Genomic DNA, 24,607 nt, shown 5'->3' with positions numbered 1-24,607 from the left:
GTCTTTTGTGTCTCTCTACCTCTCCCCTCTCGTTCTACCTCAGCGTCCTCTGCTGCATCTCTCCCTACTTCTCAAACCAGTAAATACTGATTATTCTCTCTGCCTCCCTCCCCCTCTCTAGACCTCTGTTCTCTCAAACCCACCACTCACGGGGACTTTATTTAGCTGAAAATGAGTTATTAACATAATGTTTCAGATATGCCCCTCGGACTTGTTTATCATTAAATCGTACCAGGCATGTCCTCCTCCTAATATAGTGTGGTCCTTCACCCTATCAGACAGGCCTGCTTTGCAGAATATGAAAAGTAATATTTTAATGTGTTTGTGTTTTCTTAGAGGCACACCGTAGCTTAAACAAATAACCAGTGTCTTTGATTTAAGCTGCAACTAGCTCCCCTGTGGGGCATATATGTTAGAACTTACATATAAATGTGAATACTCTTTATAATTTAGGAGCGTGCTGCAATCTTTTTTAAACTCTAAAAAGTGAGTATTAAACCGAGGCAGCAACGTGGTTCTCTTCACAGAGCAGAGCTTAATTACTGTCACTAAATTGTAAGCAAACCTCCGTTCTTAAAACATGCAGTCTATAATGTAATAAAATAAGAAATGGCACAATCTCACCCACACTGATTAACAAAGTATGGAGGACAATCAGTTAAATCAGTTCTCTTGGAGTATCTCCAGGGCTTTAAGTGGGATAAAAAAAACTGATGGGGTCTCTCAAATGGGCGTGGCCAATGTAAATCAGGGCGTGGCTTAAAACAAGTAAGGTAAAAATCTGTGCTTAGCGTAGTGTGCAGTGTGAGCACGCACACATGGATGTGCCTGCTGTCACTGCAGTCCGGAAAAAACAGACCGCCTGTGAAAAGGCACAAAACAGAGCCCGATAGAAACCCGTCTTATGTCCCCCTTTAAAAAAGACCTGGCCCACTTAAAGCCCTGAGTATCTCCTTTAAGTACTGTACATCAGTGTCGGGTGGCAAAACTAACATTTTGGACAGAAAGGCTGACTTCTCGTTGTCTTGTCCAGGAGGGGGTGAAGAGACCGAGATGATTCTAGAATACTGGAGAGTAGGGTGACCAACCGTCTGTAAATTTCACGGACCATTCGTAATTTGGATCTCACGTCCATTGTCCGTGATGATCCCTCTTATGGACACCTTTTGTCTGTAATTTGGGGGGTTACAGCGGCCTGCACTGTTACCTTTGAGAAGCCTCAGTGTTCCGAGAGCTCCCTGATGGGGCCGCCTGTCACTCCTCTGTGCTCAAGAGCAGCCTCTCGCAGATTGTGATAGGCCCATTATCCTTCTGTCTGCTGGCTGATTGTTGCATACAGAATGGCAATGGGCTAGTCTGGGCAGTTAAGGCATGTGGTGGGCCTGAAGGCAAGGAAAAAAATATAACAAATTAGATGGAAGTAACATTGGCCAGTTACTTTTAAAAATCAAGCGTATGCAATCAGGCTCGCATTACTACAGGTAAGAGTGTTTGGCATTAAAAATAACAATGTTTTTTTTACTTTTGTGATTTTTTATTTGCAGAGGAGTGATTATATTGTCATGTGTAGGACCTCACAGTGCCAGAGAACCAGAAAATGGGAACTAGGTTATGAGCCAACAAAAGCGAATCATGGCAATTACTTCCAGAATTAATACATCCCTTTTCATGTCCCTCAAGGTAGTTCTTACAATGTTGCAAATATGTAATCTATGCCTGTATGATCCTAATCCTAATGTCTTATTATTTTTTGTGTGACTGCAACCTATTGTTTTATTTAACTTTTTCATCTATCTTGTTTGCATCTGTAACGTGTAAGAATGTAAATATTCCTCATGTAACGTACTTGGTTCTATTGTGAAGCGCTCTGAAACCTTTGGGTAAAGTTTGTGCTATATAAAAATGCATTAAATAAAATAAATAAATAAATTACGAGAAGTGAGTGTGAAAAGAGCACTCTAGTCCAGCACTGCAGGTCCCAATTAGCTACATTCTAAGAGTCCTGCCTTACATCTCACAATGGCACTCAGATATGAGATGCTAGTAACAAAGTCCATCCGAGCAGATCGTCCCAACCACTTCTCTCACCAAACATGCCTTCTCAGGACCATGAGTTGTAAGCGAAATATCAGACTGGACAACCCAGTGCAGTAACCATATAATTAAATCACGATCATATGAAATAACACAAAAAGACCTGCACAGTTGCTCAAAGCTGCACGAAAAACTGTGAAGTGCACTATTGTCTCAACCTAATATAAACTTATTTTGACTTGTACTTATGTTGGTTGTTAATTTACTTATATACTATTGCGCAACTTCCTCTGATGTGTCTGTAAAACTTACCCTTTGCCCCAAAGTTTTGTCCTGAATTTTGACCTCCAGTCCTGAATTTTTGTCCTGAATTTTGACCCTTTCTCCTGAATGTTTACACTCACCGTCCTGAATTTGCACCAATGTCAGTTGGCCACCCTACAGCAAACTATTGAAACCGTCGCCAACTTCCTAGGCTTGTCAAAGATAATTCCTTTAGAAATGCACTAGTTATCTGATAAGCCGAGAAGATAGCTCAGCAGGTTGAAGGCTTGGCTGTTAAGAGCCGTATGTGACATCCTTTCACGTTCATAGGTCAGTAAATGAACATTAAACTCGATGGGGTAAACATAACAATTATATATTTCTCTATACTCTATTAAATGTTATTAGAAAGTGATGCCTGCACTTTGACAAGAAGTGGATTGTTAAAATTTGGGGAACAAATATAATTTAATACACTGCACCACATAGCGTTCATAAATGACTCATAATTGTCATGGAGTGAAGGGAGGCTAAACGTTCAGGGAGTAATTACAGTCACGTGATCTCGGAAATATTTGTGAGACGAAAGTAACCTGGCTTTGGTTAGAAATAACAGGTCTGCCCATAAAATACTGAACAGCTGCACTCGCACTGCGGACAGATGTGCTCGGGACACATGCAGCTGGGTGAGGGCAGAAGTACTTTCTACGGACCCGCGCGGTGGGGCGGGCAGTGCTGCGGCTCCCACAGACACCAGGCTGCACAGTGCGGAGCCCGTCCGTGGACACGGAGGTAGGAGGAGGCTCCCACGCCGAGAGCCAGGGGCGGGCCGCTCGCTCCTCCCTCGGCGGCCTCGGGCTGCCCTCCCCTCCTGCGCATCTGGCTGGAGCTCCAGGGCTGCAGAGGGCTCAGACCCTGGAAGAGGGAGTCGCCCTGAGCCGGGAGCTCATCAGCCGCGACGCGCAGGGGGAGCGGCTGCCCTGCAGGAGGCGCACCTGCCAGCACAGCCCTGCCGGGGGCCAGCACGCTCAGGTACCCCCTTGCCCCTTCCGCATGCAGCGCAACGCAGTTCTCCCATCTCCACTCGCTTAAAAGTTGCCGCTGCCTCCCCGTGTTTACCTTGTGTTACCTGCAGCTGATAAAGTTTGTATTTGTCTGCCTGCGTGTTTGTACGTAGGATCAACCATGATAACTGAGTATCTGCCCCACTCCTTTTAATAACGGGGCTTCTGAGTGTGTGAGTGTGTGTGTGTGTGGGGGGGGGGGGGGGGGGGTCGATGCATCTACAAGAGCGCCTAGAGTAGCAAAACTATACCTAAGCACCTGCAGTATACCGAACGCGCGCGGCAGCGATTTTCATAAGTTAGGATGTGGTGTAACGTATCCATGGTGTTCTGTGCAGACTTATAGCAACGGTGTCCCTGTCTGAAAAATGCGCCTACCCGAGTACTTGTAGGAGTAAACTTTGAACCCTCTTTCCAGGAGCATTGCAACTTCGCGCGCGCCTATAAAGAGGCGCCTGTAAGAGCAGGTCAAGTGGGGCGAAACAACTGGGGGGGGGGGGGGGGATACGGGGAGGGGAGAATCTCTCAAAGGGGCATGGCCGATGTGATTAAGGGCGTGGCTTAAAAACACATAAGCTAAAAATCTGTGCTTAGTATATTGTGCCACCCGACTGGCATGTTGCTGTTTCTGTCGTTGTATTCAGGTATATAATACAACAGGTAACTCTACACCTACAACAAGCCAGTACTATTGGCTTTGTCAATGGTTGTTGTTTGCTTCAGATAAATAAGCAACAGCTATGGCTCTTCTGTATATAATATTGAAAATGCTTCAGTTCTGAAATGATGAGACTGTGAAAGAACTATAAGGAGCCTCTTTGAAGTTACATCAAAGGCAGCGAAGGGTGGTACTGCTGCAGAGTTAAGATTTATTCCTTCACCCTAAGGGTGAGGGCAAAAATGGAGAGCCGATAGGGACCTGCCTCAGCACCTGCTTTTAAGAGCTGCTGGTGATGAGCACCGGCAGAACCCGGCCCACTTAAAGCTCTCTGTAGGAATGATGCATCTCCTTGAGCGCCTGTGTGTGTGTGTGTGTGGAAGGGGGTGGATTGGGAGGGAGATGCAACACCAGCACCTGTTAGAACTGTAGTGGCGGCGCTGCGCATCTCTTTAGACACCTGTACGGATAATGCAGCTCCCTGAGCACGTGTACGGAGGACAGGTCCGTCAGAGGAGTGCAGCGTGTGCTTACAAGACCCTCGGAAGTGTCGAAGGCCTCTGTAGATCACTGCTTGCGATAGTAACCAGTGTCCAACTCACTGAGCCATTCCTCCCTTCTCGTTCACAGTGGATCTGGCACGCGTCTCTCAGACGGGACATACTGAACACAGCCGGCTCAGCCTGCGCTCGTCTCGTGTGTGATCTGTTGTGTTCCTCTTGGGTGTGAGACATGAAATGTAGCCCCGCCCTTGCTGCTCTGAGGTGTGAGATATTACAGTGACTCAGCTCGCGCTCTGTTCCTCTTAGATGCGAGTTAATAAACACAGCCCATCTTTACTCAGCTCAGGTGTGTGACTGCTGACACAGACCGCCCTATCCCCCCTGACAGGACTTGCTCATATCCCCGCGCCCTGTGGTGCCTCATACGGCCTCCAGTGATTCCGTGCACCCACTGCCTGCCCCAGCCCAGCCTTCCGGCGCCCTGGGCGTGCCCTTCAGCATCCCGTCCTTATGCCCCAGACGGCCCTGCTGCTTATTTGAACTTTCTCTGTTTATTTACATCCGTCCCGGAAATGTGGCTGCAGGCACGTGCTGTGTGCACCGCTGCTCTGAGCCAGCCCAGGCGCTGCCCATGGTCCGCATCGTGCTCTCTTTGGAGACAGGCGGACCGAAGCACCCGCCGCAGCTGCTCCTCAAACACGGGCTGCACTCTGTCCTTCTCGGTCCCGGCAGGTGCAGTTATCTGTCCCCAGCCGTAGTGCACTCTTCCTGCTGCGGTCCGCCCTTGTACACTCAATGTCATTTAAGCGTCAGCTAGTCTTGGTACAGACTCACTCCTGGTGCGCTCTGTCCTTATCTGCCGTCAGCCCTTGTACACCGTCTTTTCAGTGCAGCCAGTCGTGGTGCCCTCTTTTCACCTGCACCCTGTCCTTATATGTTACTGTAGTCACTGTGCGCTCTCCTTATCTGCCCCCAGTCATTCTGCACGTCCTCCTTCTGGGGTGTTCCCTTGTGTGCTCTGTCCTTATCTGCGATCAGCTCTTGCACACTGTCTGCTTAGCTGCAGCCAGTGCAACCTGGTGCACTCTCTCCTCAGCTGCATCCTGGTGCACTCTCCTGGTGCACTCTCTCCTCATCTGCAACCTGGTGCACTCTCTCCTCATCTGCAGCCTAGTGCACTCTCCAATCATCTGCAGACTGGTGCACTCTCTCCTTATCTGCAGCCTGGGGCACTCTCTCTTAATCTGCAGCCTGGTGCACTCTCTCCTCACCTGCAGCTAGTAGTGGTGCACTCTCTTAGCTACAGGTAACCCTTGTAGACTGGGAGAAGCATGGTCCGATTTAAGGGAGGCTGCAGAAAGGAGAGACATTACGGAGTTCTGGAGAATAATTAATAAACCTTGCTTCCAGGACAGTAATGTCCCTGAGATTGGGACAAATATTCTCCCGGAACAGTGGCTCACACATTTTAAGGGCCTGTATAATCACAGAATAGTTTCCGCACCAGAGGAGGGGGAGACAGCAAAGCAGGGGCAGGCAGTAGATTTTACCCTAAACGAAATCATTGTGGGAATTGAGGGTCTGACAAAAAACAAGGCCCCTGGCCCCGAAGGGACACCACCGGATCTGTTCTTGAGTAATGTTGAGCTATGGGCCCCAATACTCACTAGAGTGATAAATGCCGCCATTAGGTGTGGCTTACCTCGAACTTGGTCCACGGCCATAATTGTCCCAATTTTTAAAAAGGGGAACAGGGACAATCCACAATGCTATCGACCAATCTCACTGATTGATGTGTCAGCTAAGATACTGGGCCGGGTAATTCTAAATCGCCTTACTGAGTGGACTGAGGAGAACAATATTATCTCAGACACCCAGTACGGCTTTAGAACAGGGAGATCCACAAGTGACCAATGCTTGAACTTGTATATGCTGGTAGCGAAATACACTAAAGCCAGTAATGAAGCTGTTTATTTGGGGTTTATGGACCTGGCAGCTGCCTTTGACTACGTGAACAGGGATAAACTTTGGACTATGATGACTCATTTGGGGATAGATCTGGGATTGATTAATATCTTGAGGGAGTTACACAGGGACACCACTGCAATGGTACTCTACAACATGGATGGGGGTCAGACTGAATCTTTCCCATGCACTAGCGGGGTGAAGCAAGGTTGTATTCTGGCCCCCTTTTTATTCTCACTCTACATTAATAACTTGGAGAAGTCCCTGATTAATTTAAAAACTGATTGCCCAAGTGTAGGATCGCGTCCTATCCCGGTACTTTTATACGCGGATGACGCGGTCCTACTTGCACGTACCCCTAAGAGTCTACAGATTTTAATAGACGGATTTGTAAAGTTCATGGAAATTTTAGACCTGTTGGTTAATTTGGGTAAATCATATGTGATGTTGACAGGCAATAAACCTTGCACCAGCTTCTCTTACAAGATAGGAAGCCACACACTAGAAAAGGTACAGTCTTTCTCGTATCCGGGCTTACTATTTGATGGCTCTTTACAATTTAAGCCCCTGGTGGAGGAACGCTGCTGTAAATTGATATCCTCCAATGGTGCTATTGCAGGCTATGGGCGGAGAGTGGGCCGATGGTCCCCTGAGCAAACAATGAATCTTTATGGCTCTATCTGTTGTTCCAAGGCCATCTATGGTGCAGAAGTATGGGGCTTTGTAAACATCCAGCAATTACAGCGGGAGGAAAACACATTTTTACGCTCAATCCTGAAAATACCGCAGAGCACCCCAGCTGTAATAGCCCATAGAGAATTAGGGAGGCCATACTTAGAAGACTTGGTTAAATTTAGACCTATTCTGGCATGGCTAAATATCTGGTCAAATCTCGAGGCTACTTTAAGCAGACAAATTTTAAGTGACTGCATGGGAAGGGACAAAAGTATGAGCATACCATGGCTGAAATATGTGTTGACCAGTTTGGAAAGCCTTGGCCGCAAGGATCTTTTTTCAAATCCTATAACGATTGTATCTCAAGACAAGTTATCTATCAAGAGATCCTTTTTGGCCCAGAGAACCACTAACAGGGCAGAGGTTGAAGGGATCAAATGTACTGTGAGTGCCTATAGCTTTGTAAAAAACACATAGGGAATGGAGCCGGATCTTTATCTTATGCATAATGCCCAGGATAGATTTTTAATGTCTCGTTTTAGGCTCAATCTTTTACCTTATTTACTGGCTGATCCCCCAGGTTTTACACTCCCAATTGAGCAGAAGGGTGCCTGCGGCTGCGACAAAAGATCTCCACAGGACACCCTTCATTTTGTACTCCTATGTTCCTTTTACTCAACGCCTAGGCGCAGATTTTGGTAGGAATTTTAAAGCAAGCTAAATTTAAACATGCCAAAGAGGCTCTAATTTTTTTGCAAAAAGCGGTTGACCCTTTGACATTATGCTGCATTATGAATTTTATTAACCCCTTCCATGCTCATGACGGAACGGTTCCGTCATGAGCCACGGTTGAGCTGTGCTCATGACGGAACCGTTCCGTCATGAGCCCGCCCGCGCTCGAACCCTTCAGCACCGCGGCGGAATTCGCCCAGCGCTGAAGGGGTTAAAGTTGCGGTGCGATTGAGGGTAACAAGAGAGTAAGCGGGATTGTTATCATCATAATGAATTACTTTTTCTACTTTCTCTTTTAACCTTGTATGTAATAGCAGTCAGGGTCTTGACAAAGATTTAATTGTATTTTAACTGTTTGTATATATGTGCTTTTATGGTGTTTTTTAAGCATCGAATAAAGAATGACTGACTGACTGACTGTCTTCTCGTCTGCAGACTGGTGCACTCTCTCCTCACCTGCAGCCTTGTGCACTCTCTTTTCATCTGCAGCCTTTCACTCTCTCTCCTCATCTGCAGCCAGTAGTGGTGCACTATCTCCGTAGCTACAGTCTGCCCTTGTACACTGTCCCAATTATCTGCAGCCTTGTGCACGCTCTCCTCATTTGCAGCTACTAGTGGTGCACTCTCTCCGTAGCTACAGTCTGCCCTTGTACACTGTCCCAATTATCTGCAGCCTTGTGCACGCTCTCCTCATTTGCAGCTACTAGTGGTGCACTCTCTCCGTAGCTACAGTCTGCCCTTGTACACTGTCCCAATTATCTGCAGCCTTGTGCACGCTCTCTTCATTTGCAGCTACTAGTGGTGCACTCTCTCTGTAGCTACAGTCTGCCCTTGTACACTGTCTCCTTATCTGCAGCCTTGTGCACTCTCTCCTCATCTGCAGCCTGGTGCTCTCTCTCCTTATCTGCATCCTGGTGCCCTCTCCCCTTATCTGCAGTCTTGTGCACTCATTCATCATCTGCATCCTGGTGAGCTCTCTCCTCATCTGCAGCCTGGTGCCCTCTCCCCTTACCTGCAGCCTTGTGCACTCTCTCCTCATCTGCATCCTGGTGCACTCTCCTCATCTGCATCCTGGTGCACTCTCCTCATCTGCATCCTGGTGCACTCTCCTCATCTGCATCCTGGTGCACTCTCCTCATCTGCAGCCTTGTGCACTCTCTCATCTGCATCTTGGTGCACTCTCTCCTCATCTGCATCCCGGTGCACTCTCTCCTCATCTGCAGCCTTGTGCACTCTCTCATCATCTGCAGCCTGGTGCACTCTCTCCTCATCTGCAGCCTGGAGCACTCTCCCCTTACCTGCAGCCTTGTGCACTCTCTCCTCATCTGCATCTTGGCGCACTCTCTCCTCATCTGCATCCTGGTGCACTCTCTCCGTATGTGCAGCTGACAGTGATGCATTGTCACCTTAGCTACAGTCAGCCCCTGTTCACTGTTTCCGTATTTGCAGTCAGCTCTTGCACACTGTCTCCTTAACTGCAGCCCCGTGCACCATAGGCGTGGAAGTAAGGGTACAACAATAACCATGCTAGAGTTCAGAAGGTGAATGAACAATACAGACGTCTTTTAATTTTTTGTTTATCTTGTCACATTTGCTGCCTGTCCAAAGACAAGCATCAAATGTCAGACTGCCTTCCAGCAATTGGTGCTTGTTTGGAAATTGGTGTTTACTTTTATTTCTCTGACTGCAAAGCGAGAGTCTTTTGTAAAAGTGACCTGGGTGACAATCTTGCCGGGTAGTCCTGGTGCATTCTCACCTTATCTGCAGCCAGTCATGTGCACTCTTTCCTTATGCCGTCAGTTCTGGTGCACTATCCTTATCTGCAGCCAGCCCTCGTGCACTCTTCTTATCTGCAGCCAGTCACGTGCACTCTTCCCTTATGCCGTCAGTTCTGGTGCACTATCCTTATCTGCAGCCAGCCCTCGTGCACTCTTCTTATCTGCAGTCAGTCTAGGTGCGCTGTCACCAAACCTGCAGTTAGTCTGGATTAACTCAGTCCTTACCATCATTCAGTCCTGGTGAACTCCCTCCTTATCAACAGCCAGTCCTGGTGCACTCACCCCTTACCTGCAGCCAGTCTTGTCTGATCAGAAAATTTGATCTCACCCCAGAGCAGTACAGGCAGAGATTCAGGGGCACCCGGAAAGTCAGCACCCATTGCTGGGTGGACTTTGTGGATATTTCAGTAAAGACACTAAAGGGCACCATTATGGGTAACCAGGTAAGTACCTATGAGGGGCTCTACAGTTTGTTCATGAAGGAGCACATATTGTCTAGTTGCCTCTCAGAAGATTTACACCAGAATCTAGTGGATTCAAACCTTTCTAACCCCAGAGAGCTTGCTCGGAAAGCCGATGAATGGGTGCAAACAAGATTAACCAAGCAGTCACGGGGGGTAACTCCAAGAAGGGTGGTGGGTTAGGTCTACAAAGACCTGAGAATGGAGGTGGTAAGCCCACCACAGAAACTCCACCATTACCCCAGAACCTTAAAAAGCAGGAGAACAAACTCCACCCCAATCAATCAATCAAAGCATTTGTATAGCGCACTACTCACCCGGAGGGTCTCAAGGCGCTAGGGGAGGGGGTCCGCTACTGCTCGAACAGCCAGGTCTTGAGCTGCTTCCTGAAGGCGAGGTGGTCCTGGGTAAGGCGGAGGTGGGTCGGGAGGGAGTTCCAGGTCTTGGCGGCGAGGTAGGAGAAGGACCTTCCTCCTGTGGTGGCTCTTCGGATGCGGGGGACGGCGGCGAGGGCGTGGCTGGTCGATCGAAGCTGGCGTTTGGGAGCGTAGAAGTTGAGGTGGCTGTTGAGGTATCCTGGGCCTTGGTTGTGTAGGGCTTTGTGTGCGTGGGTGAGGAGACGGAAGGTGATTCTCTTGTTGACTGGGAGCCAGTGCAGGTCTCTCAGGTGTCCGGAGATGAGGTTGCGGCGGGGGATGTCCAGGATGAGACGTGCAGAGGCGTTCTGGATCCGCTGGAGTCTCTTCTGGAGTTTGGCGGTGGTTCCGGCGTAGAGGGAGTTGCCGTAGTCCAGACGGCTGGTGACGAGGGCCTGGGTGACCGTTTTCCTGGTCTCGGTGGGGATCCACCGGAAGATCTTACGTAGCATGCGCAGGATGTTGAAGCACGCCGAGGAGACGGCGTTGACTTGTCTGGTCATGGAGAGGGAGGCGTCCAGGATGAAGCCCAGGTTGCGAGCATGGTCTGTTGGTTTGGGTGCATTGCCTAGGGCGGGGGGCCACCAGGAGTCGTCCCAGGCGGAGGGTGAGGAACCCAGGATGAGGACTTCCGTCTTGTCCGAGTTCAGTTTCAGGCGGCTGTTCTTCATCCATTCGGCTACCTCTTTCATCCCTTCGTGTAGGTTGGCTCTGGCGGTGTCGGGGTCGTTGGTGAGGGAGAGGATCAGCTGGGTGTCGTCGGCGTAGGAGATGATGTTGAGGTTGTGCTGGCGTGTGATGGCTGCGAGGGGGCTCATGTAGACGTTGAAGAGGGTTGGGCTAAGCGAGGAGCCTTGAGGAACGCCGCAGATGACTTCGGTGGCTTCTGATCTGAACGGTGGGAGGCGGACTCTCTGTGTCCTTCCGGTGAGGAAGGAGATGATCCACTCCAGTGCCTTCTCCTGGATTCCGACGTTGTTGAGGCGCTGCACTAGGGTACGGTGGCAGACCGTGTCGAAGGCTGCGGAGAGGTCTAGGAGGATGAGGGCCGCTGTTTCTCCGTTGTCGAGCAGGGTTCGGATGTCATCGGTGGCTGCGATCAGGGCGGTCTCGGTGCTGTGGTTGGCTCGGAAGCCAGACTGCGAGAGGTCGAGGGATCCATTAGTCTCGAGGAAGGCGGACAGCTGCTTGTTGACGGTCTTCTCGATGACTTTTGCTGGAAACGGGAGCAGCGAGATGGGGCGGTAGTTCTTGAGGTCGGTGGGGTCGGCTGATGGCTTCTTTAGTAGAGCGCTGAGTTCGGCGTGCTTCCAGCTCTCCGGGAAGGTAGCGATGTCGAAGGAGGTGTTGATGATGTCTCGCAGGTGGGGTGCGATGACAGCGTCGGCCTTGTTGAAGACATGGTGGGGGCAGGGGTCGGTCGGAAACCCAGAGTGGATGGTGTTCATCGTGCGGACGGTGTCTTCGGAGCTGATCGGGGTCCAGGCGCGGAGGGTGGTGGTGGGGGCGGTGGTTCGGACGTGGCATGCGACTGTAGAGTGCTGAAGCTGTTGTGTATGTCCGCGATCTTGTTGTGGAAGTAGGAGGCGAGGGAGTTACAGAGGTCTTGCGAAGGGGTGATGTCGTTGTTTCCGGCGTTGGGGTTGGAGAGCTCTTTAACGATGTTGAAGAGTTCCTTGCTGTTGTGTGCGTTGTTGTCCAGTCGTTCCTTGAATGCTGTCTTCTTGGTGGCGTGGATCAGTTGGTGGTGTTTTCGGGTGGCGAGCTTCAGGGCCGTCATGTTGTCAGGTGTTGGGTCTCTGCGCCAGTCTCTCTCGAGGGCTCGGCAGTTCTTCTTGGAGCTCTTGAGTTCGTCGGTGAACCATGGGGCTTTCTTGCTGCTGGGTCTGCTAGGCTGGGTCCTCAGAGGGGCGAGGTCGTCTGCGCAGTCGCTGATCCACTTCGTGAGGTTGGTGGCCGCTTGGCTGGGGTTCGTTGCGCTGGTGGGTGGGTTCTTGCTCAGGGAGGTTGCGAGCTGGTCGGCTGTGATCTTGTTCCAGCTGCGGCGTGCAACCTGTTGCTGGTGATGGTGGATCGTGGTCCTTCTGAAGCTGAAGTGGACGCAGCTGTGGTCCGTCCAGTGGAGTCCGGTGGCGTGGCTGAAGGAGATGTCCTTGCTGGATGAGAAGATGGCGTCGAGTGTGTGTCCCGCGTAGTGGGTGGGGGTGGTCACCAGTTGCTTGAGTCCGAGGTTTGCGAGATTGTCCAGCAGGGTGGTGGTGTTGCAGTCGTTGTTGTTCTCCAGGTGGAAGTTGAGGTCCCCGAGGAGGTAGTCTGCGGAGGCGAGGGCGTGCGGGCTGATGAACTCGGCGATATCTTCGCTGAATTGTGTGCGTGGTCCTGGGGGTCTGTAGATGAGGGTGCCTCTGAGGGTGGTCTTGGGGTTGATGTGGATCTGGAAGTGCAGGTGCTCGGTGGGTGTGTGGGTGTCGTCGGTGTTGGTCGTGATACGGATGGTGTTCCTGTGGATGATGGCGATGCCTCCTCCGGTCTGGTTGATGCGGTCCCTTCGGATGATCTTGTAGCCGTCTGGGATGGCGATGGCGATGTCGGGCGCTGAGGAGGCGTTCATCCAGGTTTCCGTGAGGAAGGCGACGTCTGGGGCTGCGGTGTCGAGCAGGTTCCAGAGTTCGATGGCGTGTCGGTGGACGGAGCGGGTGTTGAGCAGGATGCACTTCAGGTGGCTGTTGCTGTTGCTCGTCTTGGTCTTGGTTGGTGCTGGTGTAGTGCAGGTCTGGATGGAGGTGAATTTGCAGGCGTTGCAGCAGAAGGGTCGGTGGGTGCGTCCCGGGGTGGCTTGGTAGCAGCTCGGGACTCGGCCGGCGTTGAGTGCGTTGAGTTCGGTGGCGTCGTAGATCCGGCGGGTGGGCGGGTGACTGCGGGGGCCAGGGGTCCTGGCACTGGGCGCGGTCCAGGCGCGGACGGGCGCAGACGGGCTTACCTTTGGCGCACCTTCGGCGCTCAATCGGTGCTCCCGCTGCGCGCGTCCACTGCGCGGTCGCTCTGGGGGCGTCATAAGTAAGGAGCCGGGGGGGAGGAGCCGCTGGGAGGCGGGAGCGGGGTGTCCAATGGGCCGGAAGGGGAGGCGGGTCAGCAGGGTCAGCGGCGGGAAAGAAGTCACTGGGCGGCGTCGGCGGCGAAAAAGTGCGGGAAGCAGGCAGCAGGAAGCGTCAGGCAGGCAGCACTAGCAGGGCAGAGAGGGCGAGGAGCGACCGGCTGTGTGGGGCACAGGGGTCACACTGACCAGCCCACTGCGGTCCCCTTAAGAAAGGAGCCGGGGGGGAGGAGCCGCTGGGAGGCGGGAGCGGGGTGTCCAATGGGCTGGAAGGGGAGGCGGGTCAGCAGGGTCAGCGGCGGGAAAGAAGTCACTGGGCGGCGTCGGCGGTGAAAAAGTGCGGGAAGCAGGCAGCACTAGCAGGGCAGAGAGGGCGAGGAGCGACCGGCTGTGTGGGGCACAGGGGTCAACTCTGATAAGCAGAGGCAGGGAGACCCAGGGCTGCAAAACTACTTGGACAACAAGGTGTGCTTTGACTCTCAGCAGTCAGGTAATTTCAGGGGTGACCCCGCCTGTTCCAAGAAGGTGGTTTGCACTGGGATGTCCGGTGTAGCCATAGAGGAGGGCTCCTCAGAGGAGGAGGCCCTCATAGCATTGTGCTGGGAGACAGGTCCCGATAGTAAGCTGGTACTACCTGAGGTTGGGAGTAGGCACTCCCACTCCATTCAGATGAATGGGATCCCTGCCATTGGCCTGAGGACACATATGCCAATCTCACCCTAGGGAGTGACCATTTGGTATCTCCAGACCTGTATGTGCCAGGAGAGAGAAAAAGAGTCAGGGTAGCCACAGGTGAGGTCACAACCAAACCTGTAGCCTTTGTCCCCCTAGAGAGAGTGTACGTCTGACTGGTATAAGGTGGTAGTCCATGTTGACCTCCCCTTAGATTGTATCCTAGGCAATTACCTTCAAGAGGTTGGTCTGATTTTAGATGGGATGGTTGCCCAGGACGCTCCCAATCCTTAATTCTTGGGGACCCAGGCCCTACAGTTACGGGACTGGGGTCCCAAAAGAAAGGGAAAAGGAGGAGGAAAGGGAAGTCGCTCTTAAAGAGAGTTCCAGTGAGCCAAGGGTCTTCGGTCCCAGTAAGGGAGAAACCCATAGTTGGCATTAGTGAGACCGCAAGGAAGTCAGGAGCAGTCAGGCTGCTGTCAAAGAGGAGGGTGTCCACCCTGCCCTGACAGAAGGAAGAGTGGAAGAAGGTTGTGTGCCACAAGATGGGGTAGCCCCCCACTTTGAACAGCAGAAGATGTTCCAGGAATCCACAGTTGCCCTAAAGCAGCTCAGCCACCTGTCAGTGGAGAGGTTAGGGTGTGGTTCTGGATTCTTACAGCTGTCAGTAGCCTCTGCTGGGTGCTGTCCTTCATGTCAGCACTGTACTTGGCATGGGAGGCAGATCTCATGGCCAAATGTAAGTTAGGCCCTCAGACCCTGTTGGTGATGGTGGGATTGCTCAAGTGTTGGGTAACCACTGTGGGTGAGCTAGGTGTTACCCTAGCAAAGTGAGGGATAGAGGAGGTGGGCACCTCACTACCCAAACTAAAAAGGGATGAGGAAAATTATACATCTGTGATGAAATTTCAGTTTATCACAGGTCCTTTTACTGTGTAGATGGGCCAGCTTCCTAGAGGAAGTGACCTTAGCAGGAGGATGTAAGGCAGAGTAGGCCCTGCAAGTGTACAGATTGGTTTCTTTACTTTCTTCCTCTCTTGACAGACCAGTGAAACTCTCCCAGGGTTGGGCTAAGTTTCCTAGGCTGTTGGCTGGGGTGTGTGTGGGGAGCAGGGGGGTGAGAAACCAGGGCTTTTTGCAGTGTCCCCTATATGTTGCCCCCAGTTTGACTGCTAGATGCTGGTTTTCTGACACTGTTTGTTTCCTGGGCTCTACTAACCAGACCCAGGATCAGTGCTCTGTGTAAAAGGTATATGGTAATAAGTGTGTAATTACAATTGGTATGACAACCTACATGTAAGCCCCTAGTATATGTCAGGGCATGCAGGTTTAGACGCCCAGTAGATTTAATGCACTTAAGTCCGCACTGCTGTGTTGCCTGCTGTCATTTTAAAGGCAGCCTGCTTTAAAAATTATATCATATGCAAATTAGACTTTGAAATTAAAGGTACTTCAAAAGTCTTAAAACGCCTTATCTTTACATAGAAGTGACCCCTAAGTTCTCCCCTAGGTGCCCCGGGATAGGATGCCTTGTAACCATATGCAGGAACATTGTAAAAGATGTTTTATATGCCATGATGAGGGAAAAACTGCCATTTAATTTCCCCACATTGTAGAACATTAGCTCAATAGGCTAACATGGGAATACTTTAATAAAGTATAACTATTGATAAGAATGAGCTAAAATAATAATTCAAAGACTTTAAGGAATAGTTATGATAAATCCAACAACTAGCCAATGTTAGATTCATTATAACTATTACAGAAAATAAGTTATAGAACTTGCTTTTCTGATGTTCCAAAATCCAGCCTGTCAAACAGCGCTTTCGGGGACAAGAATATGCCACACTTTGGAGGACGTTGTCATACTTCTCGGTGCCACCCTGTGCCCCATTGGTCAGGGGTACCCCCCTGCTTGTCAACCATAAACACTGCATACATATGGTAAAGAAGAACAACAACTCAAATCCCTGCCTTGAAACTACAGGAAGAAGGACTGCCCTGCTGAACCTGAGGACTTCACTCTGAAGGGTTCCACCTGCTGCACACTTTGGACTTTAGCATAAGAAGAGCTGTGCCAGACTCTTAAAAGTTTGATGAGTGGACTCCCTGAGATCAACAGGATAAAAGAGCTCCACCAAGAATAACCCAGCTGGTCAGCAGTCAGTGGGCTTTAAAGGATTTAGCCAGGTGCATTGAGGGTCGTGTAGTCCCAACTTCCCAAGGAGCAACTCAGGGATCCTTGAACCATGGGGTAGTGTTGTGGACCCTCAAAGACCCAAAAGAAACATCTGGAGAAGAAGGGCTTCCCTGCTAGACCCTTGGTCTGCACAAGAGAGAACTGCACTCATAACGACTGCACCTGCTGCACTCACAAGGCTTCACAACAAAAGGACTTTGCCTGTCTTTAAAGATAAGGAGTGGACTCTCTGATCAGCAACAGGTAGAAAAGTGCTGGAAGGGCTCCCTGCACCATCAACAACGAGGACAATTCCAGATGACAGGCTTCACCTGGATTTTGCTGGGATTGACCAGGTGCATTGTGGGAGTTGACGTCCCAGACCCCAAGAGGCAAACCAGAGCATCTGAACCACTGGCTGGTGCTGTGGAGCACTTTCCTGCATCAAGAAACCCTTCTGGAAGAAAGTGTAAAAGTGTTACATCGCGGGCGGCCTGAACTCTTGACTTTGTTATGGTTCAGCACAACCTTTTTTAATCCTTTAAATGCTACTTGCTTCTAAGTGCTAGAGTCACTTTTAATCTTCAAGAATTCATATCTTTGGTTCCCAACACTGGATTTTTGTTGGTTTGGGGACATTTTAATAATGCAAATATTTCCTATTTTTACAAATGGCTGTTGGATTTTTATTGTGTGTTGTGTCTTACTTATTTACATTATTGGTGTTTTTTAATGCTTCACACACTTGTCTCCTAAGTTCAACCTTTCTGCTCATAGTCAAGCTACCAAGAGTTTAGCAATGATTAATGTAATGAGAACTTGACAGTACCTTATTTGTGATTGTGGTGTTATTACTATCTGTAGGTACCCACCTGCACCTACTAATAAACCACCTTTCATCAGCACGTGTTGAACATACTAAATATTGGGCATCCTCTGTAAAAACAGCAATGGTTGCCCAAGCAAAAAGAACAATCAGCCATTTAGAGGAGGTGAGGACAACAGTGTGTGTGTGATGTTGTGCAGTAAACAAAGTGGTTAAAAAGATGTGGAGTGCGACATTTTTACAAATGTGTGTACATCGCCTCATCCATGTTGAGGCCACCTGGATTTATGCTGTCTAACCTTAAAATATATGTAGATTCCAGTTTCCTTAGAGTTCTTTTCCTCTTTCTACCCCCGATGTTTCAAGGCACTGCATCCATGACAAAGTATTGCAGTTCTCTGTCTCTGTTTCCATGAACCTCTGTAAAGTGCCTAGCCACCGGATAGATTTTATCTTGGTTTTTTATGGTTCTGACATGTTGCAGTATATGCTTGTGTACTTGAAGTTTAGTCCTGCCCACATATCAGAAACTACAAGGTCACTCCAGCACATACACAACATAGTCAGTTTTTCATGTATAAATCCCCAGTATGTATTGTGGTGTTCTTTCCAAGGGGGTGCTAAAGTGTGTCTTACTGATCCCCTATTCGCAGGCCCTGCAGTTACGGAACTCACAGCTGCTTTTCACCCAATTGCTTTTTGTAGGCTCTGATAGGTACTCCTCACCAATTCATTCCTCATCGATCTTACTCGCTTAAATCTACAGCCTAACCTGACAGGGAGTTTTGGGCCTATAACAGAATCATTCCTCACTAGATGCCAGTGCTTGTCAGTACCCTCCTGTTGGTGTCATGTTCAGTACTGTAGTGTGTAATGACTATATGTTCATGTAGACTGTGTGGTGTGGACTTGTGCTTTTGAAACAAAACTACTTCCCTTTCCATGTGTTTGATTTTCTCTATCAATTTCCTCATCCATACTCTAGAATAACCTCTTTCTCCGAATCTACCTGCCACCACCTAGGCAGCTGCGTCAAATGCTCCTCACTGCAGTTTCTATGTGCCCTTAGTACCTCCCTGTAAGGTATGCCCTTCTTTAGATTAGTGGTGTAGAAACTGCTGGCGTACAACATTGTATTGCCCACTATTGGTTTACAGTAGATCTTAGTTTTCAGTCAGTGGCTTCTTATGTATACCTTTTAAATCTAGAAATACCACTTCTGTCTTGCTGATTGGGCTAGTGAACTTTGAATTTAGATTGTTGTGAATGATGTTGATAACAAATTCTCTAGCACTATGTTCTGTCCCCATCCAAACTACGAGCAACTCATCTATGAGATGAGCCCACAGCACTATGTTATCATCTCAAGCATCTTGATGTTCAGTTTGCAGCACCAATTCCTCCCACCAGCCCATATGTAAATTTGCATAGCTGGGAGCCTAGCAGGTGCCCATAGCAGTACCCCTTAACTGCCTGAACACCTTATTTTGGAATTAGAAGTGTCTGGGCACCACTTGGCCATACTCATCAACATTTATGTATGTTTAAATATTGTGAGAGGTGTATCATTCAAGAAGTGTTGCATTGCCTGCAACCCATCAGCATATTGGATACTGGTTTATAATGAAGATTCCATAAAAATTAAGACAAAGCAGTCTTCCCAAGGGATATCAAATATGCGATTCAAAAAAATCCTCTTTGTCCTGTATGCATGAAGGGAGCCTTTTAACATAATCTTGCAGAAAGTAGTCCACATTTTTAGAGGTGTTCTCTAGTAGACTATCGATTTCCTTGACGATTGGACATCCCGGTGGTCTCTGTAGATCTATGTACACTTTTCGCATTAAATAAAGCACTGGCAACTGGGGGCTATCATTCTTAAGAAATAAAAATTATTCCTGCGTTAATAGTCCAAAGTTACACCATCCAGTGATTTCTATATGTATATATATATATATATATATTTTTTTTTTACTGAGAAAAGCAAATGTTAACCTCTTCAATGCCCATGACAAGCTGGTCTCGTCATGGGCCGCGGTTGTGCTGTGCCCATGACGAGACCAGCTCGTCATAAACCCCGCCCGCTAATACAACGGCCGGCACAGGGCGGGGAAAGGGGCGGGCACTGAAGGGGTTAAAGTGGCATAATAGTGAGGTGAATATGTCAGTCACAACCATAACGTTTGAACTCAACAAACTACAGAAATTCACTAGATATAGTTAGCAGAGCTAATTATAACTTCCACCTCCTCCATGCACTGCTCATGACCTCACATATTACAGTAAATTTCCAAGGATTTTTTTTAATACAAAATCAGATCTTTGTATCATACCTATCTATAGTGCTACTTTAACCTTTGTTTTTTTCAGTGAGTTTCTAAGGTTTTTTTAAACAAATACCTATATTTTATCTCACCTAACTATAACATTACTCTAATCTTTGTTTTTTTCAATGAATTTTCAAGTCATTTTCAAAACGAAAACAGATTTTCTTTTTCACGCCAACTATAACGTTACTTTAACCTTTCGTTTTTTAGTGAATTTCATTTTTTTTTAATGTAAAATAATATTTAATTACCATACAAAAAGCCAACCCCCCACTGCGCATGTTTGCTGCCAGGCCCTGCGGCTAAATCCCCAATGCTGTGAACCGGCTTTTGTTGCATGCGGTGTGATGTTAGCCACGGGGCCTTGCTTGCAGCCAGGCCCTGCATTCAACTCCTCAAAGGCAGCTAACACCACGCCGTGCACGGCCTTTGGGCATGCGTGTCATGTGGTAAAACATATGGCCTGACTTGCAGTCAGGCCCAGCTTTCAACTCTCCGGCCTTTGGGGTGTGCAGCGGGGGCTGGCCATGACTTGTCTTGATGCCAGGCCCTGTGGCTAACCCCCCAGCAGCTGCCAACCCCACACCACACACAGCCTTTGGCGTGCTCAGCGTAGGTTGGCCTACGGGCCCAGGGGACCCATCCCAAGAGGCCAATATATATATATTAAGGGGAGGGGCATGCAGCCCTCCTCCTTGACCCTTCATGAGTCCTGTGGACTGCATCCCCTTGGGCCAGTTTCAATAAAAAGGGGAGGGGGGCCCCGTAGTGCCTCCTCACCAAGCCTTAAAAGGTTTGGGATCCCCACCCCCGGGGCCAAATACAATTAAACAGGCTAGAAGGGCTTGGAGCCCCTCTCCCCAAGCCTTAATTTGACCTGGGGAATCCATTCCCGGGGCCAAATAGAATAAAAAAAGGAGAGGGGGCCACACAGCCCTTCTCCCCAAGCCTTTTGAGGCCCTGGACCTCGTTTTCCAGGGCTGTAATCTAAGGGGAGGGGGGCGTGCAGCTCCCCCAACTGAGCCATATTAGGCCTTGGGGACCCAATTCCACGCTGCCAAATATAATAAATAAGGGGAGTGGGGCCGGATGACCCTTCTCCCCGAGCCTTGATAGGCCCAGGGGACCAGCCTGGAGCCAAGTATATTAAAAAAGTGAAGGGTGCTGCACGGCCCCCCTCCCCGAGTCTTCTCAGGCCCCTGGAACACCATCCCCTGTGCCAAACCAAATGAGAATGTGGAGGAGGTACGCTTGCCTCCTCCTCAAACCTTATTAGGCCCCAGTGACCCCATGCCACAGAGTCAAATATAATATAAAATGGAGGGAGCCCCCTCCCTGAGCCTCATTAGGCCCTGGCTACCCCATCCCCAGGACCGTATTTATTTTAAAAGGGGAAAGGGGAGCATGGGCCCTCGTCCCTGGGCCTTGTCGGGCCATGGGGACCCATCACCCAGGGCTGTATTTATTTTGAAGGGTAAGGGGGCCATGTAGCCCCCTTCCCAGAGCCTAATATGGCCCTGGGTACCCCTTTCCCTGAGGCCTGCCTTTAATATGGATGAGTGCATCATTTACATGTTGAGGGCCACGGAGGGAGCCCCAGGGCCCCTGCGGCCCCGACCAGCTCCCCACATGGTGTATTGCTGCTCCCTCCGGGCGGGAGCAATCTGTTTGTTGTTCTGTTTCCCTGCCCACTACAGTTCGGGCAGGGAAATGGATCTCAAGTTTGTTCCCATGCGGTGGGAGCATTTTTAAAGCTCCATCCACTGGCAGCACACTTTGTGTTTTCTCCCGTTTGGCGGGATATTTAAAAAAGCTTCTGCCAGATGGGAACAAACACAAGTGCATGGGCAGGGAAACTACTGTGTCCTGGATGTGGGCTCCCCGGGACAAAGCAAGTGAACCAGCCCGGGGGGAAGGGGTCCCCTGGGCCATTAGGCTCAGGGAGGGGGGGTGGTTGCGCGGCACCTCTCCCTTTTGTATTAAGTAACTGCCCTGGGCGATGGATTCCCCGGGGACTTTTTAAAGCTTGGGAAGGGGAGCTGTGTGCCCCCCTGCTCTTATTAAACACAATGGCCCTGGAACCCTGGAAGATGGGGTCCCACATGGCCAAATACAGCTTGGTAAGGGGAGCCACGTGCCTCCCTCCCCTTTCTCAAGAAATTGGACCTTAGGGGATATGATCCCAAAGGCCAAATAACAACTTGGTGAGGTGGCCACGACCCCACCTCCCATTATTAAATAGATCGGGCCCGGGGAATAGGGTACCTGGAATTGAAAACAGCTCAGATAGGGGGCACATGCCACCCAATTTAGATGATGTAACTGCCTCGGGGTGGGGTCCTCAGGGCCCAAAATGTGTAAGGGTAGGGGGCCCCTACTCAAGGCCACCTCTCCATATGCTGGAAAAAAGGCACCCTCCATTTATTTTTTTGCCACAATTGTGGCAAAAACACAGATTCATTTTTTTTTAAACATTTTTATATGATTTGGAACTACTGCACCGATTTACACCAAATCACAAAAAGAGCAATCTGCAACCCAAGATCTAGCTTCCTGCCGAATTCAGTTTAATTCTGTTCATCGGTTTTTGTGGTAGGGCTTCATAAAAAAGTTTATGGAAAATAAATGGGCATTTTGCATTTAAGGACCCCTTTTTTCGGCTCCTGCTTGACGGATCACCCTACCACTTTTATGCACACATTATTTAAAAATAACACATATAAACATACATATGTGCATATACGAAGCGATATGTATATAATAGCTTTATAATATTTAAATTCGAGTTAAGTTAATATGTGTTTTCCTATTTCAATATATGCTCAGATACAAACATACAAAGTCAGATTATACGTTTTAACCAAACCGCACTGCTCTGCAGTGAAAGGCGCTTGGAAAAATGAAAGTGTGTAGCAAGCTGCAGTTTGTGTTTTTTTTTTTCTGTCTCCTCCTGGTACATTCAGCAGCTCAACTGTGGTGGTGGTGGTAGGGGGTGGAAGCAGGACATATAAAATTGGGACACGGGCGCTACGTGCACTCCCTCCGAGGCACCACTGCTTACTGAACTTCCCTCTAGCGTAGGCACTCTCCTCCGCCACCCCAGAGGTGCCTAGCTCACTCTGGAAGCTGTGTTCAGCTTCTCTGCCGCGGGTCCTCTTGTCCCCAGCCGGCTTCCGAGCTCTCTCTCTCTCATTCTGCCAGTTACTCTGCAGTTGTCTCCCCGCCCCCTCTCTCCTGGCAGCGCGAGTGCTCGCTCTTCCTCCCCGGTGCTCCCAACCCGCCCGTCCGCCGGCCGCTGGCGCAGGGCGCGCTGTTTATCGATCACCGACTCCTTTCGCAATGCGGAGCGCGGCTCTGTCCCGCACCCTCGCCGCTTCCTGGGCTGAGCCCGGGGCTCGAGGCAGCGAACTTCCATCACCAGACAGACGCGTGTTTATGCAAAGCTCCTGGGCACGGAACAGCATTGCAGAGAATACAAGAAAACAGTTCTCGGTGCTGTGAACTCGGCGACTCCTAAACGGGTCCGCCGAGCCGGGACAGCCCGCGTCGGTGAGCGACTCCAAATTTAGCTCCACGCTCTGGTAACCTGCTTTTCCACCGACGCCTTCTGTGGTCCCTGGCACGCAGGTCGGGGGCTTCAAGAAGTGTAATAGGGTTTAGCTACCAGTAGTGCAACAGGTGCAGTGGCACCGGTGCCTACAGTTTGGAGGGTCCTTCCGGACCGCCGACTAAGCTTGCCTTTTGATACTAGGCTTAGGGGGGAGGAGAAGGCATTTTCGTTGCTTACATTAGGACCCAGGGCACACTTGCAAGCCACCGTCTCTGTACAGCCGGACACTTATTGTAATTAATAAACTATTGAACCAGCAAGTGTTGTGAACTGCTTCATCCATGGTCCGCGTTCCAGAGAGCTCCGTGCAGCCGAGCTCGAGGGGCTGGATGTCTGAACCGTGGGCTCAGACTAGAGCGTTTGGCGCCCCTGGTGTTCGTCCGTAGTAATTGCGCCCCATGTGCTGACACGGTGGAGTTGGGGGGACGGGGTGAATGAAAGAGGGGCGCACTTATTTTGCACCGCCGTCAGGCTGTTTTTTTTAATGATGACGTTTTGAAATTTCAACTCCTCCTAGCTGCTATGCTGGTCTTATTTCTAAGAAGTACAATACTTCAGTCCCTCCTCCCTTCCCCCCGAAAAGTAAATTTCAAGTGACATTTTTACGAGCCAGTCAGCTGCTGAAGGGGAATCCAGGGTTACTAGCGGGTTATCGGTAATACCACGATTTTATATATCTTTTTATGGAAATATTCTTGTGCTATTAATATCATCGTCAATGTCGTTTTGTTATCACTGACATGATTTTAACCAGCGGTATGGATGCGCACTAAAACGAAATTCCCTTAAGTGAATATTGTTGTTCACACTCCTGGACTCCCATTTATAATCTCTTTTTCGTGTTCTTTGATGTCTGACCCCCTGACCTTTCAGGGACATTCAGATAGCCTCTTTCGCTATCCCCTCCGACACCCATGTTAAATAAATAATGCGCACAAAGCCAGGTGTTTTGTGGATCGACTTAGACCAACAAAAAAAGAGTAAAATAAACTGGAAACAGCCATTTTCTTCAGTTCGGTTGCTCATCGCAATTGCCTCTGCTTTCAAATATTTATGCAAATATATTTTAAATGCAAATGTTGTCAGTGGCGGCCCGGCCGCCTGCAGGAAAAACATGGCAGCGCGTTTTGACGAGTGGGCTCGTCGAGGCGTGTCATTGCAAGTCGCCAGGGCTCCTTTCCAACTGTTTACAATAAGTAGTGGCCTAGAGAAAGCTCGATCCAATCAAATATGTTGGAATCAGAATCACACGCTTTTTCTAGTTAATCCAGATTCGACAGCTCCTCAATTGTTTTTTGAAACTCTAGGCGCTAAGGTTTATCATCTTTGTCCATAGATTGAGTCTGTTT

General features: G+C 49.5%; 1 protein-coding gene across 3 annotated transcripts in view; it reads left to right on the top strand.

The window, feature by feature from the left end:
- The first annotated feature begins 3,215 nt into the window (after positions 1-3,215).
- KCNS3 (potassium voltage-gated channel modifier subfamily S member 3) overlaps positions 3,216-24,607 on the top strand; it is a 375,251-nt gene continuing 353,859 nt past the window's right edge. For all 3 annotated transcript variants that reach the window (XM_085609167.1, XM_085609168.1, XM_085609166.1), the window contains exon 1: positions 3,216-3,330. The gene's annotated coding sequence lies outside the window, so the exon portion shown is untranslated. The remainder of the gene's footprint in view (positions 3,331-24,607) is intronic.

This window comes from Triturus cristatus, chromosome 6, assembly GCF_964204655.1.
Source record: "Triturus cristatus chromosome 6, aTriCri1.1, whole genome shotgun sequence".
NCBI lineage: Eukaryota > Metazoa > Chordata > Amphibia > Caudata > Salamandridae > Triturus > Triturus cristatus.
The sequence above is the reverse complement of the archived record's forward strand: the minus strand, read 5'-3'. Positions and strand labels throughout refer to the sequence as shown.